This window comes from Ctenopharyngodon idella, chromosome 10, assembly GCF_019924925.1.
Source record: "Ctenopharyngodon idella isolate HZGC_01 chromosome 10, HZGC01, whole genome shotgun sequence".
Lineage (NCBI taxonomy): Eukaryota > Metazoa > Chordata > Actinopteri > Cypriniformes > Xenocyprididae > Ctenopharyngodon > Ctenopharyngodon idella.
In genome coordinates this window covers 39,014,702-39,042,666 of record NC_067229.1, presented here as the reverse complement: position 1 = coordinate 39,042,666, position 27,965 = coordinate 39,014,702, and the positions used below count along the sequence as shown (strand labels likewise).

At 37.2% G+C, this 27,965-nt stretch overlaps 1 protein-coding gene across 10 annotated transcripts in view; it reads left to right on the top strand.

Moving 5' to 3' along the window:
* pknox2 (pbx/knotted 1 homeobox 2) overlaps positions 1 to 27,965 on the top strand; it is a 99,023-nt gene that overhangs the window by 31,436 nt on the left and 39,622 nt on the right. For 7 of the 10 annotated variants that reach the window (XM_051908705.1, XM_051908693.1, XM_051908694.1 and 4 more), the window contains exon 2: positions 1,895 to 1,966. The exons of 2 other annotated variants lie outside the window; for them this stretch is intronic. The gene's annotated coding sequence lies outside the window, so the exon portion shown is untranslated. Of the gene's footprint in view, positions 1 to 1,894; positions 1,967 to 12,192; positions 12,404 to 27,965 lie in introns of those variants that run through there. One more of the 10 variants, XM_051908699.1, reaches the window with a different exon arrangement.

Genomic DNA, 27,965 nt, shown 5'->3' with positions numbered 1-27,965 from the left:
TCCACCAACGTTAATCCACTAACTCTGACTGCTTTGTTGGACAAAACGGCATTATGATTGGTTAGATTGCCTGTCAATCAAACTCCCGGCGAAGGGTTAATTGCGAGTTTATATCTAGCAATTCTGACTTTTCTCCCCCTCAGAATTGTGATATAAACTCACAATTGTGAGTTATAAAGTCCAAACTGGGAGATCTAAGCACGGAAATGCAAGAAAAAAGTCAGAACTGTGAAATAAAAATGTTATAGGCCGTGTTTAAAAGTTATCTATGTAAAATGTTATAGGTTTAAATATTATTTCATGCTGTAACTGCTATGTATGTATGTACCCTATGAACTGCAAATGTGAATATTATATAGATTTAATGTTTACATCAAATTCATGCTTTAATAGTAGACTAATCATTGCAGGTTTCTTCAGTCCAGTCTGTGACTTGCAACATAAATGTCTGCATTTAGCTTCAAGGGGCGTCTTCAAAGAAGGTATTCTATAAAAATGAAGACTATATTTTTTGCATTCCGATTCTGAAATCCAAAGGCACAACAAAACATTTTTCTCTTATTCTGTTGATTTTGCCCAATTTCCTCTGCGTTACCGCTATTTTTCTGCCACATATGCACGCGCAGCTGCAAGTGACGTAACTGTGACGTCTGCTCCAAATTGGTCTATAGAAATATAAAAATAAACTAAAATGACAAAAGCACATGAAATTACTAATGCTTTTTAGCTAAAATACTAAAATTAAAATGAAAACTGAAAATGTTAATAAATACTAAAATAGTGTATAAATAATACTAAAAACACTGAATCACATTTTAAAGAGTAGCCTAGCCACATTCATCTCAGTAGGAATCAGGTCAGTCACACGGTCTGAGTGTAAAGTCTCCTCAACCGTCTCCTTCGCTATATGTGGAATCATTATTCAGAGCGGCTGGAGGGAGTGCAGGAGGTCGGCGTGGCGGCGGAGGGAGGCTGGGATTAGGTATTTCACAGAGGTGCTCTGTGTGTTAGAGAATGAGGTTTACCCTAAAGTTCAACTTTCTCTGGGTTTTTGAATGAGGGGCAAGGTGGGAAGGGCAAACCCACAAATCTTCTGCTCATCTGGTTTGGAGGGTACTGTGGTGTGTATGAGTGTTTATTTCTGTAAATAAGCTGTTGGTGTGTGTGTTTGGTGTCCTGGTTGTTTGTGAAGGGGCCCTGCGTTGTAGATGTGGTGGTCTGCTCTAACAGGAACGCTAATGCTTCCTCTGAGGGCAGTGAGGAACAGCATGATTAGCCCTCCAGCCCCCCGGGGGGAGCCACTGCGCTCTCCTTGCTCTAATTCACTTTGACGTCAACAGGAAGGCAGATCAGGTCTCATGGGGGGGAGAGGGAGGTGGGCTACGGACTGTATGGCTGTGTGTGGAGGACTCTGGGGCTTTGAGAGGCTACGGGAAGGATTACAGAACTCTAAAATGTTTTCTTTGTAGTTTGAAAGAAACCCTGGAAAGGTTTCACACAAACCTATACTGACAGACTGAAGCGTGGGGGGCTGGCCGCCATTCCTGCCATTCCCGCCCCTGTCTTTATCTTTGTTTGCCCACCTACCCGAGCTCACGCACACACATATACACTCTTAAGCCAGAACAGCAGGGCACACACATACATATACCTTCCCACGCAATATCAAATTACTTTTCAAATTGTGGGGTCAGCAGGCCCACGGGTATCAAGCAGCGTCAATAAAAAGATCCCCATTCTAAAAACCATGAAGTGCTGCTTAAACCTAAATCAACATTTCTGGACGTTTTACAAGTTGCTTTGTAATGTCGTTGGAGTAATGATCTCAGGTTAGCTGTTAGTGAGCAGACTAATTAGATGTATCTGTACTCAGAAGGTTTCTCTTGTGTTGCAGACTGTCTGGAGGGCAGTGCGCCGTCGGACCGACTCCAACATCAGATGCTCCAATGCTGAGAACAAGCAAACTGTAAGCTCCTAAATAAACACTTCAAAAACACATTCGCTCTGTTCCAAAAGCTAATGAGCTGCCTGTGTAGGCAGTATTTTAAGGCATCATAGATGTGGTCCTGATGCAAAGGCTGTTCTGAAATGTATGCAGCCATCTAAGATCAAGGTTGTGAAAAATTGTAGATCAATCTATCTATTATTAAGCCTTTGAAGTACGATCGCGGCAAACATTCAGATCTGTGCTGGCACTGCTGCTGACCCAGAGAAAGCAGTTGTCATGTATGAAACCACTTCAGAAACAGTTTTTTTAACCACACAGTATCGTTATTTCTGTGTTACAAACATTCAGATTATCACAGAAGTACTGGGATAAAAGTTTATTGTTCAGCTATAAACACTATGGTAGTGATCAAAATAGAGTAAGTCACCTTTTGAAAGTAACTTGATGCTTCAAATAAAGATTGTATCGGTTACATTGTTACACCAGTAGGTGACGATAAGTGACTGTTAAAAAATTTATTTGTCATTGAATCATTCATTCAAGAGATTCGTTCAAAAACGCTGATTCATCCAGTAATGAAAAAAGTTCAGAATCCTTATCTCTATTTGAAACAAAAAATTGTGATTGTCAATTTACCCAGAATTGTGCAGATCTATCTGTCTGTCTGTGTGTCCGTCCGTCCATCCATCATTCTGTTGTTCATTCTATCATTTATTTTACAATTCTCTTCTATCATTCTATCAATGTCTATCTACTGTATCTCCCTGCCTGTCTGTCTGTCTGTCCATCCATCTTTCATTGTGTTGTTCAATCTATCGTTTATTTTACAATTTGTTCATTCATTTGTACCTTTTTATCATCAGTCTGTCTACAAACCCGATTCCAAAAAAGTTGGGACACTGTACAAATTGTGAATAAAAAAGGAATGCAATAATTTACAAATCTCATAAACTTATATTTTATTAACAATCGAATATAGATAACATATCAAATGTTGAAAGTGAGACATTTTGAAATGTCATGCCAAATATTGGCTCATTTTGGATTTCATGAGAGCTACACATTCCAAAAAAGTTGGGACAGGTAGCAATAAGAGGCCGGAAAAGTTAAATGTACATATAAGGAACAACTGGAGGACCAATTTGCAACTTATTAGGTCAATTGGCAACATGATTGGGTATAAAAAGTGTCTCTCAGAAGTCAAGATGGGCAGAGGATCACCAATTCCCCCAATGCTGCGGCGAAAAATAGTGGAGCAATATCAGAAAGGAGTTTCTCAGAGAAAAATTGCAAAGAGATTGAAGTTATCATCATCTACAGTGCATAATATCATCCATGGCACTGCATCACATAGGAATGCTACTGTAATGGAAATCACAACATGGGCTCAGTCCACTGTGCCATTCGCCGTTGCCGGATAAAACTCTATAGGTCAAAAAAGAAGCCATGTCTAAACATGATTCAGAAGCGCAGGCGTTTTCTCTGGGCCAAGGCTCATTTAAAATGGACTGTGGCAAAGTGGAAAACTGTTCTGTGGTCAGACGAATCAAAATTTGAAGTTCTTTTTGGAAAACTGGGACGCCATGTCATCCGGACTAAAGAGGACAAGGACAACCCAAGTTGTTATCAGCGCTCAGTTCAGAAGCCTGCATCTCTGATGATATGGGGTTGCATGAGTGCGTGTGGCATGGGCAGCTTACACATCTGGAAAGGCACCATCAATGCTGAAAGGTATATCCAAGTTCTAGAACAACATATGCTCCCATCCAGACGTCGTCTCTTTCAGGGAAGACCTTGCATTTTCCAACATGACAATGCCAGACCACATACTGCATCAATTACAACATCATGGCTGCGTAGAAGAAGGATCCGGGTACTGAAATGGCCAGCCTGCAGTCCAGATCTTTCACCCATAGAAAACATTTGGCACATCATAAAGAGGAAGATGCGACAAAGAAGACCTAAGACAGTTGAGCAACTAGAAGCCTGTATTAGTCAAGAATGGGACAACATTCCTATTCCTAAACTTGAGCAACTTGTCTCCTCAGTCCCCAGACGTTTGCAGACTGTTATAAAAAGAAGAGGGGATGCCACACAGTGGTAAACATGGCCTTGTCCCAACTTTTTTGAGATGTGTTGATGCCATGAAATTTAAAATCAACTTATTTTTCCCTTAAAATGATACATTTTCTCAGTTTAAACATTTGATATGTCATCTATGTTGTATTCTGAATAAAATGTTGAAATTTGAAACTTCCACATCATTGCATTCCTTTTTTATTCACAATTTGTACAGTGTCCCAACTTTTTTGGAATCGGGTTTGTATCAATCTGCCTCCCTGCCTGTCTGACTCACTATCTAACTGTCTGCCTGCCTGACTGTCCGTTCATGTTTCCTCCTTTTGTTAATTTTGTTGTTTATTTTACAGTTTGTGCTATCGTTTGTCTCTTCTATCTCTCTGTCTATCTGTCTGCCTGTCTGTCTTTTAGTTAAAAATTACATAAATGAATTTCAATTTATTAATTAAAATTAATTAATTGTTCTTCCTTACATTCAAACTGCAATACTGCACCTCAATTTAAAATTAAATTTAAATTCATCTTTTTAAAGTGGCACGCATCCTTGTCTAAAATACCATGTTTTTGCTAAATAGTAAGTTTATATTACATACACAAACAGTTAATTTAATACTGAAAAGTACAAAGTAATAAATCTAAATAAAAAAAAGTGCTATTTTACCCAAGTTTTGTCTGTGCTGTTTTTATGCTTTTTAGAGTATCACACTGTTGGCTTAACAACATGCTAATGGCAAACTCCATCGACATCAGTTGTGAACCATGCACTTAACATGAAGAATGCTATTTTGTGCGATGGCACATGGTTTGCAAAGAGTTGCTGCCGAAGTTGCCCATTCTCAATCTTTCCTTTATGAGGCTCAGTTTTGCTAGCAGCTGCCTATGTAGGCAGTAGACCGTGAGGCAGCTCACTAGGTGTTGGAACAGAGCCATGTTGGTCGCCAAACACTTTTCTTGTAGTTTGATGTAAACTGAGGTTTCCACAAATACACCTAACAGCTTTTGTAGTCATGCATTAAGTGGTCTTTCATAATTATGCTTTTGCCATGGATTTTAATAGCATTGATAGCACAAAAAGACCTCTCACTTTTTTTTGAGGAGGGCTGATAAATATGCAGTGTCACCTTTCGAGCTGCCTAAAATACGCAAACCTGTGATTTCTCTGCAGTGATATCGCTCTCCTGGAGTTGTAGAGTTATTCCTTGCTGGTTTATTCAGAATTGGACCTTTACAGATAAAGTTTGAAATGAATTTTCCAATGCTTGCTGTTCGTCTGCAATCACCCCAGCTGTGTTGTTTAAGAGTTTGTTTCCTCACTTTAATAGCACTTTTTGTTATGTCCTTATAGAGTGCGAATTTGTTCGAAAACACAATTTGTGTCTTTAATGGTTCATAGGCTCAGGGTGGAATTACGTTGTGGATGAGTGAGAGAGTGCGAGTCTGAGGGAGACATTTGTGTGTGCGGCAATATGCAGAATGGTTAACTCTTTGCTTTTCAGAGGGGGTAAAAGCCAGGCAAGTCTCTTTAATTGAGTGTGAAAACAGCTGGGTATCTAGTGCCATTTTCCCCCACAGCAGCATGGAAGTGACTATCTCGATATCCTCCCGACTCTAATCGCTCATAACCCCAAATTCCCCCTTTCTTTCTCTCCCTCTCGCTCTCGGAACCCTGCCGAGGATTGTTTTACGCTTAATTTTGTTAAACCTAATGAGATTTCCCTAATTAAATCTCCTCCTGACTGGAAAGCTCTCTCTCTCCTGTCGAGTGAAGTGATTGTTTGTAGATCTTTTTAGACAAATAAACATTTTCGGAGTGAAAGCACAGCACAAGAGAAATGAAAGAAGCCTGCATCTCTTCGTTTTTGCGGCAGTGGCCCGGTGCTACATGTAATGTGTTTTCACCTTCTCAAATGATCAATACTAGCTCCTCTGGTCTCATCTTACAGCTAAGATGAAGTGAATTAACTTATTGTACATTATGTCAAATCTTAACCGGGAGCAGTGTTGGGGAGCAACCAAATAAATTTGATGCTATTAACTTTTTAGTAGCATAACAGTAGCTTAGCTACCTTCAAAACTAAGCTAATAATCAAATACACTTGCCTAAAATGAATCAGTCTGATTCTTTTTAGTGAATCAGTTAAATCGAATAGTAATTTTGAATAAATCAGCCTATGTGATAAATTATTTAAAGGGACAGATTAAATTTAGGCTATTATTCACATATAAATCTTCATCAACTGGTAGTAAACGGAAGCTCAAGCATGTTCGCTTGACGTGCAAGAACCAGTTCATTCTCGTGTGTTACACAGCATGTTTGAGCTTCCGCAAGAGGTTTGCTCTCGTGCGTCAAACATGTTCGGTTGAGCTTCTGTTTGTGTTCGCTGATAAGTGTTTATATATGAATAAAAACCTAGATTCAGTCTGTTCATCATATAAAGCAATTGAGTCTCTTCAGAAAATTTGGACTAAACCACTCAATTCATATGGATTCGTTTTACGATCTCTTTATGAACTTTGTGAAGCGTCAATGTATCAGTTGTGTAGCTGTCTATGGAGGGACAGAAAGCTCTCAGATCTTCCTTTGTATTCTAAAGATTAACGAAAGTCTTATGGGTGTGGAACAACATGAGGGTGAGTAAATGATGACAGAATTTACATTTTTGGGTGAGCTATCCCTTTAAATAAACTGATTCACTTAGATGATTCACTTAAACGAATCAGTTTAAAAAATAATCCAGAGTCATGAAAAGTAGATGAATCTGTACTGTATTGTTGTTTAATATTGGTTATATTGTGTATAATTTAACAAAATAATATAATATTATTTAAATACTTTTTATGTACTACTTAAAAAATAAATAAATAAATAAATATATATATATATATATATACGAATGAACTGCTCTAAATTTACTTTCTTGAAATTTTAATCCACTTTTAAGGGCTAACTTCTAAGTTTTAAAGTAATGTCCTCAGCGCTGTGAAATGGCAACAACCACAGCAGTGATTCTAGGCAGATCCATGACTGAAAACCTCTTTTATAGTAGCAATATTGTCATTTATATAAAGCTATGAATATGTATGTGTGTGTGCCAGGGTCTTGTTTTGTGTAGGAAAGTGCCGCTGGGTGTGTCTGGTCCATTGAACTCTCTGAATAAAAGGCCTTGAGAGTATTGTTGACTGCGGTCATTGAGCTGGTATTGTGGATGCCCCCTGGGAGACTATTGTGGGACTCGACCTTCTGTTTCCCGTGCCGGCTCCGGAAAGCTAGTGCCAAGACGCCTTCACACACATCACAGACACACACCATTCCAACCAGACCCTATTCTTTGCCCCCTCCTGTGGACCGATGGGCAGTCTGCCCAGTTCTTGTGAAAGGTGCCCTCTGATTTTACCCCCTCTGATCAGGTTTCTGCCACCAGTTGCCCAGTTTGATGTGAGTAAGTAGGGTGAGGAGTCAGGGGAGATGCCCTGGCATCTAGCACCAGCAGGCCACACACAACACCTAGATCACTGTGCGGTTATCCATTATTCAAGGACTGACTTGACAAAGCATCCTTTGCGAGGAATGTTACCGTTGTTTATTTGATGTAGACTGAATTGTGTTATTTACAGAAAGCTCTGTTAATTAATTTTCCTTTAAAATGTAATACTTTTCTCTTTTTACATGTCTGGAATCATGTACATTGAATATTAAATTCAACCTGTCGGTAGACCTTAAATCATATAAAAAGCCTTTTATGTCAAAAGATTCAAATACTAAAAACCTGGAAATATAATGGAATTTTAGAATTGTAATTTCTAAAGCCATTGAAATTCATAAAATATAAAATTCATGAAAAGCCATGGACATTATTATAATGAATATACTTCATCCCTGCGGGGAAAAGTATGAAAGTCATTAGTGAAAAGTTGTGGTAATACTGTATTATTTATATATTGATAAGACAGCATTTTATCTATTGGGATTCAATTATATATTATTGAATAATATTATTTTTTTCTGATGAATCATGCACAATAGGACACTTTTTAAAGGGATAGTTCACTGAAAAATGAAAATTCTGTCATCATTTACTCACCCTCATGTTGTTCCAAACCAATCCAAACCAAATTTGTGTTCCAAAGAATTTCATCTTTGGAACACAAATTAAGATACATTTATGAAATCTAAAAGATCTCTGTCCCTCCATTGAAAGTCTAATCAAGTAAAACTCTGACTGTTCATAATGAGATTGTAAAATAAATCCATATGAATCGAGGCCATATGAAGTTCATTTTATATGATGAACAGATTTAATTTAGGCTTTTATTGACATATAAACATTGATCAGCAAACATAAACTGAAGTTCAACCATATTGCGTAACGCGTGAGAACTAACCAAACGTAACATGCAAGAATGAACCTCATTGGTTCTCACGCATCGAGCAAGCATGCTTGAGCTTTTGTTTACCAAAATTGAATGCAGTCAACATTGTTCACTGATCAATGTTGATATGTGGATAAAAGCCTAAATTAAATTAATTTAAATTAAGTTTTGGGTGAATAAATGTTCAATGGAGGGACGGAAAGCTCTCAGATATCATTAAAATATCTTCATTTGTGTTCTGAAGATAAATGGAAGTCTTAAGGCCTGTTCACACCAAGAACGATAACAATAATGATAACTATATCTGCGTCCACACCAACGAACGGTCTGTTTATTCTAATCTCACACGCTGAGGTTTCAAAGTGTTTACAACATGTTTTTGCAGTTCTTGTTGCATTTACACAGCTTTAACCAGCAGATTTCCTCAGCATGCTATGTTTTGAGTAAATAGCTAGTGTAATCGATCTAATCTAACAGTGAATTTAGCTGACGAAGTCAATATAGTGGAATAAAACAACGCCTAGTCTTTTTCACTGCAACTTCAAAGGAAGCAAGACAATGCTGTCAAAACTAGTGCTGGATACCTGAGGTAATTTTATGTTACACTGTTTGCTAGCCTGGCATAATGATCTCGTCGTTAATACTTCTCACCGTTTATTCCGAGGGAATGACCTATGGTGTGGACAGTGCTATTCTTTTATATTTATAACTAATTTTAGAACTATATCTTTATCGTTATCTTTATAGTTATCGTTCTTGGTGTGATCGGGCCTTTATGGATTTGGAACGACATGATCCAATTCAATTGATGACAAATTTTTCATTTTTTGGTGAACTAACCCTTTAAGAAAGTAAAGATGATTCATTTTGATTTCATGTTGCCTCTTAATAGTGGATATTAATTTTTTTATTTTTTTTATTTTTTTATATAGCATCAGTTTACATGGGCATTAACAGTACAGTACCTTGTGTCATCGAGGAGTTGATTAGTGCAATTCCTTTTGCTCTTTCTATAACAATCTCAACCTCATCATCATCATCATCTCCACCACCCCTGGCCTTCACCCCGAGTCTGTTCCTCATCAGCCTCGATTAGCATTATGTTGATTTAGCCTAGCAGCCCCCACCAACCCAATGGAGGCTTATTAGTTTGAATATTTTTTTTTTTATTTATTCCCGTTTTCTTGGGGTCCCTGTCGGCATTTCCAATTACTCTCGCCGTTCGGCTGTAATTGCCTCCGTGCTAATGGCTGCCAGACAATTGTGCTAAATGAGGTGAAGGCGCGAGGCAGCGAGCTCGACTTCATTAAGAGCTAATGGGATTTTATTGGGGGGACTGAAGACCCAGCTCATCAAAAAGGAGAGATGGAAGGAAAACAAAACAGATGGAGGAGAAGAGGCTGAGAGAGTTTTATAGGCGTTTTCTTCAGTGTCTGCTTGTCTTAAGTTATGTCGGACAGGAATGTGCAACCCTACTGTTTTACTGTTAGAAACACACGCACACACACACATGCATGTTTCTGTCTTTCTCTCTAACACACAGATACACGCAGACGTACGCGCTTCGCTAAGCAAACATCCACTCACGCATGTAACCAACAGTTAAACACGTTAAAATTCAACATAACATTCATGCTTGAAAAGATGAAAGAGAAGGAATTACAGTGAAGATTTGATGATAATCTGTGCATGTCAGTCTGATTACACAGATTTCTTAGATAACATAAATCGAGTGCCAAACTTTGTGCTTTAAAGTGTGCATCACTTCTAGTTGAAAAAGAGCATTTGCTTGACAGTAATCTGAAAAAAATAATCACATTTCCCAGATTTCTGTTCTTAGTTTTTCATAGCAGCAGTTTTATGTCATGAGTAAATTGTTTGATGTAGTTTAGATATGATGAAAGATGCCAAATGTCATCATGTCTGAATGAATGTCATATAGATGTAAAACAGCTCTTGAAATCTCCATCTATAAATCAGAAGAAAGATTTAATGTTCATTTAAAACTAACCCATGAAACACTTAAGTGTTTGTTTATCTCTTGTGTGTTTATCTATTTCATTCCAGCTGATTTATATCTGTCTGTGTAAGAGAGACAGAAAGTCTTTTTGAGTGCTAATACTAATAGAAACAACCTGACATAGACAGCAGTTCCTTAGTGGGTGATTTAACTGTCTTTTGTCATGCTGTTCTGCTTAAAACATACGCACTGCTCTGTTAGTGTTTTCAGGGTTTGGCTCTACAGCATGTTTACTGAGTACAGATGCTTTCTAACTTTTTGAAGACTTTAGCTGTGCAGACTTGCATTTACAATGTTTTATTATCTTAATGTTTTTCATAAGGTGGTCTGCCACTTTTACTTTAAAAATACCATTCCAGTTAATTAAAATATGAACATGAACTCCCATTTTTTGCAATTAATTATTTGATTTATTGCACATGATTTACTTAAATATATAATTTTTAAAAAATATTTTGTTCCCATAATACATTCAAGACACCATAAAAGTGCATAACGGATGAGGGGGAGGGTAACAGAGAGGGTAATATTCTATATAATCTACAGTATATAAGTTTAAGAGCACTTTAGCTCTACCTGTCACCGCTGCATACAGATTTGTGTGCCCAACCACAAGGCAGCTGCTAAACTGATTCAGAGACAGTGTTACCGTGTAATCAGTTTATCTCCGAGGTGGAAAAGAGAGGAAAATCTATGCCCTGATTAGATAAAAGGCATAGCTTCCAGCCATAACATCTAACCATAATATGACATTGGATAGGCTCTGGCAATGTGAAAAATAGGGCTCTGTTTTTGTCATCCTCTGTTTCTTTATTTATTTACTGTAATTTTAGATTTTACAGGGGAACATCTGTTTTGATTTGAATGTCGGATAACGACGGTTTAATGGATCATGCTATGGATAGAGTGAACAACCGTGGGACGCTCGTGATTGATGTGGATGGGAGGCTTGAGTCACTGCTCTGGTTTTTCGGAAATAGTTTGCCAGGGAATTTTTCAGGGAATGCGTAAGAGTGAATGTGAAATTTTGGTGAGGGATGTCAGTGAGTCATTGAGTGAATAAAAGCAGCTTCTATGATGTTGACATAAAATATTCTGTGAGAAAAACCTCCTTGGTTTCTAATAATCATGACTGACTTTAATTGGATCGTGGATGTTAAGCTATAATATGTGAGGTTCAATGTACAGTCAGCCAGTCATTATCACAAAATAAACCCCAAAATGCTGAATAAATAGATTTCTTTTTTTTTATGCAAAGAGACCACAGAATAATATGATAGCCATAGAACTAGCTAAGCTATGAAGGTAATTGGTTGCGAACAGTGAATTAAACAGTTTGTTAATTATTTAAATAAATTTGACTATAGAATACTGCGATTGACCAATCAGAATCAAGTATTCCAGGGAGAAGTGCAATAATACTGTGTAATATTACTTTTCCCCTTACCCCTTGGTTACATCAGCAGAAAAAGTTATTAAATTTTGATGAAACTTTATGAAAGCTAGCATTTTTTCTCTTTAGAGTAACATGCAATGAGGAATCGTGCACAATAAGACCAGCAACATTTTTATCAAGAAAGTAAATGGGGTCAGTTTTGCTTTTATGTTGTTTTTAACCAGAAACAGAGGGCCTTACTGCTCCTGGATATATTTTTTTAGTAGATAATGATAAAGAAATGAGAAAGGGAGTGACTGAATGAATGTGTGAGTCAGAGAGAGGAAGAAAGAAAGTAACCCTGTCCCAGTGCTAACAGCTGTGTTGCAGCTGCCAGTGGCTCCTGCTGAGGGTGAGCAGCTCAATTCTCCAGGGTCAGATCTGTGGTATGGCGGTATCCGTGGCAACAGGATTTGGGCCTGTGCGGCAAGAACAATCCTGCCTCTGAGAGCCGAGCACTGTGCTCTGAGCTCAACACACCGGAATGTTCTACACTAAGAGAGGGAAAAAGAAGCAGAGGAAGAGGGTGAGGGATGGAAACAGAGACGAGGTAAAGAGAGAGAGTCAAATGAGAAAGAAAGACTGGTTTAGAAAGATTAGTGACCCTTTAGGAAAGTTACAAGATATTGCCATTTAATATAATAGAAAAAAAAAATATTTTGGACAATACATTGACGGTAATATCATGGTATTTTTGAAGAACTTTACAGTATATATATTAAGTTACTGGTATTTTACATTTATTTCTGAATGAAGTGTTAATTTCGTTAACGAAATCTATGATGAAAAATGTTCGTTGATGACCTTTTTATCGTTGACAGAAAAGACGAGACTAAAATGTAGTTAAAAAAATACTTTACCAAAATATCTTTGACAGAATATTATAGACTGCTGTACAAACCTGAGCTTTCAATATGAGCTTTCATGTTTGCAGTTGCCAGATGTCAAGAGCTTAAATCCCTCAATCAGAGCTTTTCTCTTAAAAGTATGGAAGCTTGTTTCTGCCATGGAATAAAAAGAAAAGATAATTGAGACTTTATCTCACAATTCTGACTTTTTTCTCTACTCGCAATTGTGAGCTATAAAGTCAGAATTGTGAGATATAAAATATTCTATGATATAGAAACTCGCAATTCAGACTTTTTTCATCGCAATTGTGAGTTTATATGTCACAATTCTGACATTTTTCGCAATTGTGAGTTTATATCTTGCAATTCTGACTTTTTTTCTCTCTTTTGCGAATTTATATCTCACAATTCACACTTTTTCTCAGAATTGTGACATATAAACTCGCAATTGTGAGTATTAAAGTCCAATTCTGAGGGGAATAAAAAGTCAGTTCACAATTCTGGCATTTTCTTACTATTATGAGTTTTTTTATCTCACAATTCTGACTTTTATAACTTGCTGCAATTGCATCTGCAGTTCTGTGAAAAATAGTCAGAATTGCGAGATATGAACACAATTCTGAGAAAAAAGGCTGAATTTTTTGTTTAAATCTTGCAATTCTGACTTTATTTCTCAGAATTGCAAGTTTATATCTTGCAATTTTGACTTTATAACATGCAATTGCCAGTTTATATCACGCAATCATGACTTTATAACGTGAAATTGCGACTTTATTTCACACATTTCTGAGAAAAAAAATCTGAATTGTGAGATTAAAAAGTCACAATTACCTTTTTTTTTTTTTTTTTTTCAGTGACGGAAACAAGCTTCCATATAAAAGGATATATTTTCTGTGTTTTACTTAATCTTTGCAATCTGGCAACCACGTGCACAATCTAGCTTATAATAGCCTATAATAAATCAGTGCACAAGTAAAATAAACCATGCGTGTGAGTTGACATTCTCTTGATTTGTGCTTACAGGTGAAAGTGCAATAACTGATAAATTTAAAAATAAATTTCTCACATGACAACAGTCGTGATTATAATTTTGAGCAAAATAATTGTGATTATTAGTTTGCAGCATTACAAAATTGTGACTGTTTTCTTTCACTGAAACTAGACTAAAATGCTTAGACATTTCGACTAAATTTGACTAAATATGATAAAACTAAAAAGTACATTTGACTTAAATAGCTAATGATATTAACACTGTCTGAAGTGACTTATATACTAATGTGATTTATCTACGTTTTTCTCTCAACAATTTTGACCCGGTGCAACTTATTTTCCAGGAGAACAAGTCGCACAGCATATGAGGAAAACAAACTGCAAGCAAAAAGAGAAAAAAAAAAAGAATAGAACAAGATAGGAAGTAGAACTCAAAAGTAACTGAGACACAGAAGGGGTTAAACATCGGAAGTTAGACCGAAAAGAGTGGTCTGGTCTGAGAAAGAGAAAGGAGAAATAGACCAATATGATCTCAGCCAAACAGAATAGTGGTTGTCAAGTTAACAGGTCTTTCACTGTCCCCTAAAGCAAGGCGGCTGGAGTCTGTCTTATCTCCTGACTCCAGCTCCGGCCCACAGCAGTCTGGCCCATAGAGCTTCGCTCAACTCTCAGCCTGAAAACATCGTTTTAAATCTGAAGCTTCATTAAAAAATCATCCTGCAGCATCCACAGTGATATTAAATATATTTAACAGGTACCCAAACATGCACAAAACCTGCAATGCAACAATGCAACAAACACAATACGTGAATTCACCAATCACTAACAAAACAGTTGTGGCAAATTTGCACCCAACATTTCAGCAGAAAAAGTCCTTTATATAAATATATATAAAGATTACCTTTACCATCATCTAACACTAACTTAAATTTGATTTTTAAAAACACTCATCATTTACTGTAATAATACTGTTAAATATAATCTTTAGAAAATTTCAAAATGAATATCCATGTTTCATACTGTCCATTAAAATATTGTGATGCCTAATTAACTAAAAAAATAAACGATTTTAGGCGTATTTTTATTAAATTAGAAAAAATAGTATAGAATCGGCTGGTTTTTAGACATGAAAATAATTATTGCCTTATTATTATCCATCAGAAGTTGCAGTAAAATATATATTAACTGTTTTTTATGTTTTTATAAAAATTGTACAGTATGTAGTGTAGTGTAAAAAATCTTGTTAACATTAGTTAATGCACTGTGAACTAACATGAACAAACAATGAACAACTGTATTTTCATTAACGTTAACGAAGATTAGTAAATGTATTGCACATGGTTAGCTCATGTTAGTTAATACATTAACTAATGTTTAACTAATGAATCTTATAGTAAAGTGTTACCAATATGTATAGTTTTATTTGTATATCCAGTATTCTATACCATGTTCACGGCATTAAAAAGTTGCTTTGAAATCACAGCTTCTCACATCATCTTTGCAGTTATGAAACAGCCATTGTCCTCTGTTAAAGGCAGTTTATTTTTGAAGTCACACATTATAGCTGAATTTATAAATCTGCCACCCACAATCCTTCTGGACGGCCCTCAGCGACCAGCTGCCTCCTGTTTGGCATTGTCTATATATTTCATAATCAAGATTTCATTTACATGAGGACAAATTGTTGATGAACTAAGGAGAGATACGCTATATCACACAAACGGTCGACCAGGCGTGAAAAAGTTCAGCTACCATCAGATTGACAGCAGAAGTTTGTGTATTAATATTCATTTGAGTGTTAATAGAAGTTATTTAGATGTTGTAAACATCATATACGAGTTAGCGTGCATTGTTAATCATGTACGCAAAACGCGGTCGGTTAGCCTACATTAATACTAATATGATAAGACAAGAGTTTAGGGGCAAAACAAGCAACATTTGCACTTAAACAACCATTTCCTGTGAGTATTCTGTCAGAGCGATGACGGAAATATGTACAGAATGATGTGCGTTTGGGGGGGGAGTGCAGCAAGAGTTTCCATGGCAACAGGATTCCTGTGAAAAGGTCAACGTGGAAGGCAGACTTGGAAAAGCACAAGAGGATTATTGGGGATTTAGCGGCGAGTAAAATCATTTTTTTATTCTCTTTTTATGTATTTTTTGTCCTATCTGAATGACGATAAAAACACTGGATATGAATAGTGCAATTATATTGCTCAAAAAACGTCTCGCTCTCCTTTTTTATGATTTCTTGCCTTGGTCCTTTGAAGTGAAATTGAAAAGAGAAAGAGTGGTGGACGGCGGTGGTGCTCGGCTTTGTGCTTGGCGCTGATACGCACTCTTCTGCCCCCTCAATCACTTCTTCCCTCTCTCTCTCCTTCCTCCCCCCTTCCCTTTCCACTCACTTTAATTAAGTCAGCCTCCCTGGCATGGCTGCCAAAGATAATTGGAGTGGGTTTTGGATGCCATTTACTCGAAATGTCGCCTGTTTCTTTCTTTTTTTAAAATTCCTCGTCTCTGCCACGTTCACTAATTTTCTCCCTCTCTTCTTGTGGTTTATGAGATAGGGATTAACCTGAGGTGTGCAACGTGCAGGTATGCTTCACAGACGGAAGACAATTTATTAGCCAACTTTGTGGGCGAAGATTCGTTTTCTTTAAGTTGCTTTTAGAATTACTTCTTACAATATTTTTGGAGCACTTAGAGGAACTTTCACGATTGGCTATATTTATAATCTCAAGCAATTAGTCATGAAAACTTCATTTACATTTTCTTGTTATAACCATTTTTTCCCCTTCACTCTTAAAAAAATATTTTTTTTATTGGATCTGTGCAAAGTTTTAGGATTATTAAAGACTTCAAAAATAAATACGGGATATTTATTTATTTATTTTTCACTGTACAATGTGAGTGAGTTGGTCATATGGTTCTTTGTAGATTGTAGATTCTTCATCACAGGTTTTTGAAATTGCCGTATTGGTTCTAATAGTATCACTGTCTGCACTGTCCTTTTAATAGTCACCACATCTTGACTCTTCTCATTCTGCACAAAATTGAAGTTTTCTCAACTTTGTTGCATAGCAGCTTTTCAAAAGAACCACAGAACTTAGAACTGTTCACCAATATTGAAGCTAGATTTAATTTGATGGGAGTGAAAACAAGTGGGGTAGAAGTACAATCTGTTCAATAGGTTGTAAAGTCAACAAAAAATATTGAACATTTTAAATAATTCTACAACAGTGCTTTTGTGCTTTTAGTGCTAAAATAAAAATGAAAAAAGTCATGAAATAAGTGACAAGTGACAAATAAGGTTTTTTTTTTTTTTTTTTTTTTTTTTGGAAAATAAAATAATGTGGCCTGTTCCTTTTGTGATAGCCAATTTCTTTGCATACTGTTTTTTTCCCCCAAAATATTATACTTTATTCACAGAATTTTACTTTAACTTCAATTTAGTTTATTTTTTAATTTAACTTTATTCTCATAACATTACAGATTTTCTTTTCAATACATTCTGGCTTTATTCTTGTAACATTTACATATTTGTTCTCATAATGTTACAAGTTTATTAGCATTTTTTGTACATGGCACTAAAACATTGTAAAATTCAAACATCATTCCACTATCATTTATGTCAAGATACAAAATTTTAGATTTCTTTTTTTATTTTAATGTGGCACTAAAACACATTATCATTCAAATATCGTATATTTAAATACTTCAGTATGGGGAACACATATTCATTATTAACTATGACTTTTTCCTCAACAAACTCCTAATTTACTGCTTATTAATAGTTAATAAGGTAGTTGTTGTAGCGGTTAAGTTCAGGTATTGGGTAGGATTAAGGGATGTAGAATATGTTCATGCAGAATAAGGCATTAATATGTGCTTTATAAGTACTAATAAACAGCCAATATGCAGGCTAATAAGCAACTATTTAAAGGGTTAGTTGACCCAAAAATGAAATTTCTGTCATTAATTACTCACCCTCATGTTGTTCCAAACTCGTAAGACCTTCGTTCATCTTCGGAACACAAATTAAAATATTTTGATGGAATCTGAGAGGTTTTTTTAATCCTCAATTGCAATGAAATTACCACATTCAATGTCCAGAAAAGTAGTAAAAACATCGTTAAAATAGTCAACGTGACTACAGTGGTTCAACCTTAATGTTATGAAGCGACGATGTTTTTACTACTTTTCTGGACATTGAATGTGGTAATTTCGTTGCTTTCAATTGAAGATAAAAATACCTCTCGGATTTCATCAAAAATATCTTAATCTGCGTTCCGAAGATGAACAAAGTTCTTACGGGTGTGGAACGTCATGAGGGTGAGTAATTAATGACAGAAATTTCATTTTTGGGTGAACTAACCCTTTAAAAGTGATAATTGTTCCCCATACTGAAGTGTTACCCAAATATCTATCATGTCAAATGAAATAAGACATTAATGGAGGGATTAACAAATATATGACTTAATGATAATTAACCCATTTTGGAAAAAAAAAAAATTGTTGTTGTGTAGTTGATTGTCAGTGTTTTGGTTTATCATTCCTAAGGAATTATTGTTCTCTTTCAGAGAGATGATTTGCTTTTCTGAGTATAGTCAAGCTACAGAATATAAATGTAGTACAGCTTACTTTGCTGCCAATTTGTCAGGTTAATCCTTAGTTTTGTAGCCAGTTCTCTGATTTATTGCGTGTGATGAACTTTCATGTTTTATTGACGACATCTGTTGTGTTTCGCAGCCCAGGTCTGGTGTTATGAAGTGCTGTTATGTAATCAGGTGGTATAAAACTTTATACAGTACCACCCATTATAGTGTGTCTGCTCATGCCGATCTCCTGAGGCATCAGCGTGTCACAGTTAGGCATACACGTGTCATAGTTTTCGAGGTAGTGCTTGTAGTAGCGTGTGTGTTCTGGTCACAGTGTGTGGTGGCTGCAGCAGGAGTCAGCGAGTGAGGCCTCCTATCAATCATGCTGGGCTGCTGAAAAGGGCTGCGCTGGGCCGGGCCACCCATCCAGCCGGCCACGGCAGGGGGATCCAATATCCCCCCCAGCCCTAATGTACTCCAGATGGCCAGGGCAGAGCACTGGGGCCGGCCAGGGCCTCTCTGTACACCTCCAGAGAGACTGGGAGCGAGAGCGTAGAGCGAACTGTCTGCATTGCTGCGGTGTGTGTATGTTAGAGAGGAGACGTCCTGACTGTGGGGTTCCACTCGAGTGTGTTTGCTGGACTTGCGGTATAAGCACACACACATTCTCTCGCTGTGTGTCATAAAAAACACCTTCATGAGCCTCATGTAGAACTATAGAAGGGGTTTGAAAGGAGTCAACATATCCACAGGGGTTGCTCCAGAGGTACGCATTTTGTGGTAGACGGACACAGAGGTTGCTGTTAACTATAATATTCTGTCATTTAAAATGGATAATTCAAAATTAGGGATGCAACAATATGACAAGTCTGCTCAATAATTAATTTTAATTTTATATCCATTCATCCATCCATTCATGGAGGAAATGAACATGAACAGTTAAATATCCAGTATTGGCTGAAAACCAATATCGTACCAATATACAGTATAATGAATCCCTAACAAAAAAGATTTTTTGACAAATAAAACTTAAAGTGCGATCACATTAGTGAAATCCATTGTCAATGCAGCTTTCTGTTGGTCAGCGTGGAAAATTCTTGTAACCAACATGAGCAATTCTGCTAGAGGAACTTTTTCACCCTCACACGAAACTTCCAATCGCGTGGATTGAAATGACTATTTTGCTAGTGAAATTTCGCCAAGCAATGGTAAATGTGAACAGACCTTTAATGTATCTGATCTGTTGTGTACTTCTGCTTTAGGAAAATTTGCACAGGAAAGGATGCAATTATGAATTTGAATTAAATGGGAGAAAGTTAAGTTTTAAAGTGCCCTCATGTGCCCATTCTGCAGAGTTAATTTAAATATGGCTGAAATGTGGCTGAATTATTATACTCATGTGAAGTAATGAAGAATTATACTCGTAGTAACTGAAGGCATAATCAAATTTGGGGATTGGGAATTCAACAAACTTTATGAATGATGGTTCTAATTCTCAGGAAAACTGGAGTTTCTTGCAGAGATTCCATGTGGGTCTAGTCATGGCATACCAGCCCGTTGATTTAGATAATGGTCCCTTTAGGTGGAAGAATGCTACCATTTTAGTAAAATAAACAGTCAGAAATTGGACTGAGGGTTATTTGAAATGTTATAGATACACCAAGGAATGCGTCTGTCTCCCTGAGGCGCACATGGAAGCTTTCATGGTAACACTATATCTGATGGAAGCCATCGGCCCGCCACAGTTGTTGATGCACCTGCGGGTTCAAAACTTGGCTCAGACCTGGAGATGGCCAGAGAGAGACTTTCCATTCAAAATAGCCTGTCATTTTATCCCTGAATATTATCTGCCTCTCTCTCTTGTTCATTCTTTCATTTTCTCCGCACCCCCCTGACATCTCATCTTCTCACCCTCTATGAGAGTATTTTGTCTTGCTCTCTCTTTCTCTCACTCCTCTCATCTCCCCGCTGCCATCCTTCCCCCCCACGCATGATTCTCTCTCCCTGTGGCATTGCAGAGGAAATTTAATATTGGATTGTTTGGAGTTTCCAAGGATTCCATTCGGCGTAGCTCCGGGCACTACGCAAAGACAAACATCAGCTGTTGGGGCCAAGAGCAGCAAACATCGCCTCATTATCCCACCATGCTCATTTTTGCTCCACTGGTCTTGTCTCTTGCTCTTTTCTAAGCGAATCTTTCTCCCTGTTAAACTTGCTCTTCAGGACGTTTTGTTCCTGTCAAACTCAGAAAGTGTTGAACTTTGTAAACATTTAAAGAATCACATTATACAGTTTATGGAACATTCTAGAACATGGGAACCTTGCTCTCCCTGTGTTCCAGATCCTCTGGTGGCAGACTTTTTTTGAGGAAAAATTGTAGGACATGAAATACAGACAGACAGATAGATGGATAGGCATGTAGAGGGATAGACAGAAGGACACAGATGGATACATAGATGGAATATATAGATGGACGGATATATAGATGGAAAGATAGATTGATAGATAAACCGACAGATGGATAGAAGGATAAATAGTCTTAAAGACAGATAGATAGATAGATAGATAGATAGATAGATAGATAGATAGGAAGGGATGGATGGACAGGCAGATAGATAGAAAATTCAATAAACAGATGGATGATGGATGGATTGATGAATTGACGAATGGATGGACAGATAGACAAACAAACAAATAGACAGAAGATAGACAGACGGATGGACGGACAGACGGATGGATGGACGGACAGATAGATATAAATATCAATAAACAGATGGATGATATATAGATTGATGGACTGACGAATGGATGGACGGACAGACAGAAGATAGACAGACGGACAGATCAATAGATGGACATACAGATAGATAGATTGATAGAAAGAAGGACATAGACTTATAGGCACACATACAGGCAGATGGACGGATGGACGGATGGATGGATGAATAGATAGACATAGATAGATAGATAGACTCATAGACTCAAAGATAAATGAGATGAGAAACTTAGCAAAGACAAGTAATATTAAAGATTTAAATAAAAATATCTCTTTTTCACCCTCCATCATGACTTATAATGACCCGCTCTCTTCAACCTCCCCTTGCCAAGTAAAACATCTTGTTATTGGGTTACCTCATTACCTCAGTGGCTTGTCTTTACCTCACACTTACATATCCTGTGTAGATTTAAACAGCTGCATTTCACTCACTTACATCGTATACGATAAGACACTGTGAAATTTCACCGGAGCTGATAGATTATGACTCTAACCATTTAGCCACATGTCTCATCAGTGTCCAGCATGCACCGTTCATTTGACCCTCCCCGCCGGGCCCTCTTGGCTGGTCCGAACAAACGTGCCTGCTGCAGAGTCTCCTTGCAGCGCTCTTCTGAAACTTAAACTCTTCATTAGGAATCTGCTGACAATCAGAGCAGTCAGAGAGTGTGTGTGATAATCCCCCCTCTCGTTAACCCCCCGTGGCTCTCTCTGTGAGCGCACACACTTGCTCCTGAGGTTTTCTCTTTTTTTAGGGAAGGAATGGAAGAGGTTTGAATCCTCTGCATGCTGATCACCCTTGCCCTAATCCTGCTGCCACATTCCTGGCAAGGCCATTTCGTGCTCTGTGTCTCTCTCATAGCATAGCATATGCATAGCACCTTATTTATTATCCTCATCGTTGGAGTTGTAGTAGGGGAGACTGAAGTCACAGTGCACTCTTGTTTCAATTTTCAACATTTCAGCAGTTTTTTTTTTTTAGTTTAGGTTATTTTTATTTTACATTTTAATTTTCTTTCTGCTGCTGTCTACATTACTTTTGACTTTTTTATTATATAATATAATTTTTAAAATTATGTACTTTTCATTAATTAAAAGTAACCATGAATGGCAGATGCTTATAAAGTTTGCTGGTACTGTAGCTATTTCACAGTTTGATTTGTTTCCGATTCACAAGCTTTCGATTTGATTCCAATTCATTGTAAATTCGATTCAGATTTGTTTGTGACACTTACAGTGTTCATGTTAAAGAAATTTGCTATTGTATCTCTTGGCTATATATATATATATTTTTTTTTTCACTAAATCCTCACTAACTTTCATTCAGTGCTTCAGTAAAAAATGTCACAATTGCTCTCCAGATTTCAGAGTTTCCTCTTATGCTCGATGGTTAAAACAGGCCTGTTTCCAAGGCATATCACTCTATTCCATTAACAGCAACTGAGTGGAAATTGATGGATGACGTGCTAAATGGGTTAAAAATGGGCATAAGTGGCCACCGTTTCCATCGGTCAAAGAATCACTCAACAAGCATCCACTGAAATGACTTCTGTAGAATGATGTATTAACGCAGACTGCTTTCTGATCTCTCAACACATTTATCACAGATGGGTTCTCTGGTTTTTGCCGCATCTACCCAAAGTCTCACCGAGCGACAGAGCTGGTTGCCTCGTGGTAAGATTAGGAGGTATCTATTTAAACAGCCCTGCAGATTGGGAAAGCAAGATAACGCACACACTGTCCCCTTACCCGTATCTCTGCTCAACATGAGAGCGACCAAACCGATTTGATAGCAAGCTCTTGAAGATTACCTTCACTCTCTATGAGCTCAGGTGTTCCAATTTCGGCGGAATTCCAGCCTTCAATATTCCGATTTTTATCAGCGCAGTGAGGAAACGTAACCATGGCGTGTCATCGCCAGGAACTACTTGTGTGCGCTAATGACATCAAGATGCGATTGCGTTCTGTGGCGTTGCAACACGGTGACAGAATTATACACACGCCCACACAAGGCACTTAAAAGTTAGAATGATCTAAGGGCATTTTAAATGAAGCTTTTGGTCCATTTTGTAAAGATTGCCATGTTATCACATTTAATGGCTGGAGTCAAGCAGTATTGAATTCTTTTCAAAAGAGTGCTATTAGCTTTTTGCCCTCTCAGCTTGTCATACAGTAAAACTGGTCTACGTGTTGTACGTGCACACCTCTCCTTTATCTTAGCCGCTAGCCAGGAAGTGTATTGAAAATAAGCCAAAGGATATCCTTTGTGGTTCCATACAGTATCATCAGAATTAGACTGATTCAGGCCACAGTTAATGCAGGTTTCCATCATATTGTTCATCTAAACTCTCGATAAAGTTGCACAAAAGTAATGTCTATGTTTTATAAATCTGGAATGAAAATGCAATTGTGATTCTTTTAGGTTCCATTCTTTCTGTACTTGTGCAGTCTATTGAGAAAATGCTAATTATAATAAAAGCTTTTAGCTATGCTAATGAGGTCATTTGCATGCGAACCATCAGGCCTCTGGGAATAGCAAAATTTTACCACACAGTAAGTTTCCGCAACACCCATTTCAGCAAAGACTTTAATCTAATTTTAAAAAGCAGGACACTTTGGAATTATTTCTAGATCTACCATATCCAAACAATCATTAGCATAAATACAAAGGGAAGTGAAATTGCAGATAGATTGGATGAATGGTGAATGAAGATTCTGACACAAAGGGTGTGTTCCAAATCGCATACAGTCACATACATATAATCACAGAATGCAAATTTTCTCTGAGAATTTCTCTGCATAACCTTTTAAATTTTGCAAAATTTCCAGGTGTACAAGCAGTGCACACTGTGTGGAATACTGTATACTGTATGCAATGTGCTGGATTTGACCTTCCATTCCATTAAAAATAGCAGACAGTGAAAACTGAAGAGAGAAAAAAGAACTGTATTAGATTTTTTTTTTTTTTTCATATAATGTAAATCAATGGTGTCCAAAACAACATTGGAACTCTTTAAACCAAATGGAAAGCCATAATTTGAACATGTATGTGATCGAGAGACACACACAGAGAGAGATTTGAGCTCATGAATATCAGAGATTAATCCTCCACCTGTGGTTCCTACAGGTTAATGAGCAGTGCTGGGACGCTGAGTCTCCCAAGCTGTTTTACACTTTTGTGTGTGTGTGTGTGTGTGTGTGTATATGCAATAGCAGCATGTTGCCTGAAGGTGTATAGCCCTATTGGGTGTATGTTTGTACGTCTAAATTCGTGTGTGTGTGGCCTGAGAACCTGGTCCGGAGTTTTCCGTCCCTGCACTGGGGTTCTGCTCCGACACACTGCCCTTTTCCCTTCTTCATTAATCAAACCTCATATCTCCGTCCTTTTCCTCTCCCAGCGCGCACTTGCACACGCTCAGAATGCATTGCAAATCTGCCCACGGAAGGACCTCTAATGTAGCAAATGTATTCAGGTGGGCCGGTTTTATATATTTACTTTGGAGAAGCCCTGACTCAGGACATTAAGATTCATGATATTTGGGCATTAGTGACACACGCGCACTGTTTAAAATTATTCATTGCATTCCCTGCAGCATCTGTGACTGACAAACTTCCGCACAGGATACATAGAAAAGGAGCCAGGAAAATCACAATCAGATACACTTTTGGCACCAGCACACGCTTGCTTTGAAGATCAACAATTCCTCAGGTTAGGCGCAGAGGACAGTACTGGAGTTTACAATGAAGGCTTTCACTGTTGATTCATACTAATCATTCATTTTACAGCTGTAGTGCGCCATTTTTTAATGGTTAAATACTTTATATCCCAACTTAATATGCAGAGACAACTACAAGAAAGTCATTCACAGGTTGATTCCCCCAAGAAGTATAAACACTGCAGTGTTTTCAAAACATTGTTTGTTTGAGCCCGATCTGCCCAACAACAGCAACATTGATTCAACCAATGGTGTGGGTTGGGGCGGGGCTCTCGCTTTGATTGACAAAATTACTAATGAAAATGTTCGCTTTTGTCAATGATAATTGACAATAATTACAATTTTAATTCAGAAATACTGTTAGCAAAAATATTACAGGAAAAAATAGCACTGTTCTGTGTTAAAGGGGTTAACCCAAAAATGAAAATTATGTAATTTATTACTCACCCTCATGTCGTTCTACACCTGTAAGACCTTGGTAAAGCTTTGAAGCAGTGTTTTGAAATCGGCCATCATTAGATATTGTTGAAAAGTAGTTTTTTTTGTTTTTGTTTTTTTGGCACAAAAAGTATTTTTGTCGCTTTATAATATTAAAGTAGAACCACTGTACTCACATGAACTGTTTTAAATATGTTTTGAGTACCTTTATGGATATTGAGAGGTTCGGTGACATTGCTGGCAATAGAGGCCTCACTGAGCCATCAGATTTCATCAAAAATATCTTAATTTGTGTTTTGAAGATGAACGAAGGTCTTTACAGGTGTAGAACGACATGAGGGTGACATTATTTTCATTTTTGGGTGAACTAACCCTTTAACTTTCAACTTCGAATGTTAACATGAAAGAATATGATTGATTCACATAGTCCAATCATAGTCACAAAGTTACACTAGAGTTCAAAATTTGGGGTCAGTTCAACATGGGTGAATTAAATAGATCAAAAGTGACAGTAAAGACATTTATAATGTTACAAATGGTTTCTATTCAAATAAATGCAGTTCTTTTGAACTTTCTGTTCATCATATAATCCTAAAAACAGTATGATTGAACAAATGAACAAATTAGAAGGATCATGTGACACTAGAGACTAGAGTAATTTAGCTTTGCCATCAAATTGTAATAATATTTCACATTTCAGTTTTCACTGTTTTCTCTATTTTTGATCAAATAATTGCACTCTTGTTGAGCAACATTATAACATCTTACCAACCCAAAACTTCTGAGCTATATTATGTGCTGGTCAGAATAACACATTGTAAATGAATTAAATGTTGTTTTTGTGGACTAAAATTAGTTGCCAATTTAGTAAATCTGATTAAAATGGATGAATATGACACACCGAAATACACGGTTACATTTAAAGGTTAGTTTCGTCAAAAGACAACAACTATGACTAAAATAACTTTGTAAACTTTATCCTGGGGCAGTGTACTGAGGCCATGAATATTTGATTTGTAACACCAGTGGCACAAAAACACACTTCACCTATAAATGAAACGATTTATGTAGTTGTTTTCAGTTTTCGAAAACAACGTCCAGTGGCGTGCCACGTTGGAAGTATCTCAAGAGAAAGTGAAGGTCTGTTGGATCTTCAGTCTGCCAGCTTGCCTGGTAAACAGATATATAAAACACCCTCTTCCCAGATGTGAGGGCTAGCTGTGAGATGCAAGGGGAGACTATGTGGATGATGATGAATGAGGTCTATAAACCATGAACCACTTCCTCCCGTACTTCAGAGCTCACCTGTTTCTGTTTAACGGGGAAAAAACCTGCTGCTCTTTCTCTGCACCGGCTCACATGCTGAGTGCTCCACGGCCCGTCCACAAAGGATGTTTCTAACTAAGAGGAAGTCACACATCTTTGATCCTTCGGCATTGTGCACAAGGATGCATGTCCCGGACTGAGAGATTCAATACATGGCCATTCTCTGCCATTTGTTTGTAGCTGATAGCAAGAGTAGTTGCAGATGTTGGGCTAGATGCCACGACAAAATTCAGATAAAACTCTGTTAAGTAAAACGTTAAGGTTAAGTAATGAATTATTAATGTTAATATATACAGTACATACTATAAAGTTTAAGTTTTATACAACAAACAAAGAGTTTGTGACAGTGACATGATAGTGTCCCAATACTGCTGTGATGTCTTCATTTCAGTATATACTTTCAGTTCACAAATTAGCATGCAGGCTTTGTCATTACTAAACAACCTCGCCGACATTGTTCTATTAGCCTCGTCAGTTGCAGCTTTCCGTCAGGTGGCTGTGTTAATTATCGACTGATCAAACAGTCAAATGATTGTGGGTGAGGGGTCTGGTGAAGCAGTATCGATGGGAAGAGGGCTAACATTCGAACTCTCCATTTTTCCCAGACACACACCAGACATGTTCAATACATCCCCACTTTACTTTCCATTTCCCCAGCCTTTAAAACGCTCTCCCTGCCAGCTGTAATTATGAAGTTACAGGCTGCTGCATTGTATATGTGACTTACAATTGCACATTTCTCATGAAACACTGTAATTTAAAAACTTCCTAGAATTTATGGCAATTAACTTTGTTCTGTTTAATTTCTGTCTTATTAAGAATGTTGTTCTTTTAAAAGCTAATTTTATTTAGTCTTTTTTGATGCATCCTTTTTGATGCACTTTTGAAAATATATTTCATTAAAAAATTAAATTCTAATTTCAAATTATTTTCTACGGAATAGGTATAAATTGTATTCATATTATAATTTTATAGTTATATAAATAGTATAGTATAGTAATTTACACTACGTTCTCTTTAAATTAATGTCACTGCAATTCTGTCCAGGCTTTTACAACATTTAATGCATTATTTAATGGAAAAACACTCTTTATGAATGTGCTAATACACACACTTCATGGGCAAAAAAGGGCCAAGCCAAAAATGCCAAAATATTTAGTGGTCTTTTAATGGTCTTAACCATTTTAATCTCAAATCACTGGTCAGGAAATTAGCTCGAATACTGTAGATAAAGTAACTTAGCATGGAATAGCCTTCCCCAACTTGCAGACAGCTTTTTACAGGAAGAAGAGTCAGTGTTGTTCCACTCAATGTTAATGGCTTCAAACAGTTTATGAGTAGTTGAAAAATGTTTCCCAGTTGGTTTGAGTTTAATGTGAGACCAAATATTTACTATAGGGTTAAAATCAAGTGTGCCGCA